General features: G+C 39.7%; 1 protein-coding gene across 10 annotated transcripts in view; it reads left to right on the forward strand.

Moving 5' to 3' along the window:
* The window catches only part of TTC3 (tetratricopeptide repeat domain 3), a 127,121-nt gene that overhangs the window by 86,138 nt on the left and 39,662 nt on the right, over nucleotides 1–1,321 (forward strand). The gene's annotated exons all lie outside the window — the stretch shown is intronic.

Here is a 1,321-nt window from a genome sequence, read left to right on the forward strand (position 1 = left end):
ACAGGTTCTTGTTCTTTCTCCCAGGCTAGAGTGCAGTGGTATGATCACAGCTTACTCAGTGATCCTCTTGCCTCAGCCTCCAGGGTAGCTGGAACTATAGGCATGCACCAGCACACCTGGCTAATTTTTAAAATTTTGTAGAGAGGAAGTAATGTTCATCATAAAACACATTGAAAGAGATTTTTGGGTGACTTTTAAGTGTAGAACAGGAGTGCAGACAAAAGTGGCATTTGGTTTTTATTGGGTATTCCTTCAAATAGAGGTTATTTTATTTTATTTTATTTTGGGACGGAGTCTTGCTCTGTCCCCAGGCTGAAGCACAGTGACAGTCTCGGCTCACTGCAACCCCCACCTCCCAGGTTCAAGCGATTCTTCCACCTCAGCCTCCCGAGTAGCTGGGACTACAGGCGCATGCCAAACGCCTGGCTAATTTTTGTATTTTTAATAGAGACGGGGTTTCACCATGTTTGCCAGGATGGTCTCTATCCCTTGACCTCGCGATCCACCCGCCTCGGCCTCCCAAAGTGCTGGGATTACAGGCGTGAGCAAATAGAGGTTATTTTTAACTGTCCTATGCAATTATCTGCAGCAGCATCTGTGCATAAAGTGATTTTCTCTTGTCTCAAAGAAGTGTTGCCTTTACTTTCCTTATAAATAAATTATCCTCGTTAACATTAATTTGCCAAGAAAGCAACTTTGGAGGCTTTTTGTTCTTGAAAAAAGCCGAGTTAGTGGTGCCTGTTGTGACTTTCATGCTAGTCGTTATGCCATTGTTATAGAGTGAATACAGAATTTATTTGAGCCTGATTCCTTGAGCTTGATGCAAGAATGGGAAAATAGCTAGACTCAGAAGAGAAATGAAGAAACCTGGTTCAGAGTTGGAGTCAGACTAAGGGCCCATTACTGTGGATCTGGATCTTGAACTATCTTGGTTTACTGATCAGGCATAATTAATTTCACTCCCTCTGAATCATTGAACATTTCTAAACAAAAAATTTAGTAGACTTACTGTTTACAAATTCGAATAGGATTTGCTTTTGAGATTTGATTTTCTCTTTTTCTTTAAAATTCTTATTATTGACATTGTTATTTTTTCTGAATAAATTTACTTATTTTTTATTGTTTTTAGAATAAATTACATAATTACATAGTTGAAAGTTATAACTTTTTGATTCCCTTTTGCTTTTCCCCCCAAAAAGTTTTTAAATGATCATTTTCTAGGAGGTAGACAAAATTTTCTTTTTTTGAGACGGAGTTTCGCTCTTGTTACCCAGGCTGGAGTGCAATGGCGCGATCTCGGCTCACCGCAACCTCCGCCTCC

This window comes from Cebus imitator, unplaced genomic scaffold (assembly GCF_001604975.1).
Source record: "Cebus imitator isolate Cc_AM_T3 unplaced genomic scaffold, Cebus_imitator-1.0 Scaffold41, whole genome shotgun sequence".
In the NCBI taxonomy this organism is placed as follows: domain Eukaryota; kingdom Metazoa; phylum Chordata; class Mammalia; order Primates; family Cebidae; genus Cebus; species Cebus imitator.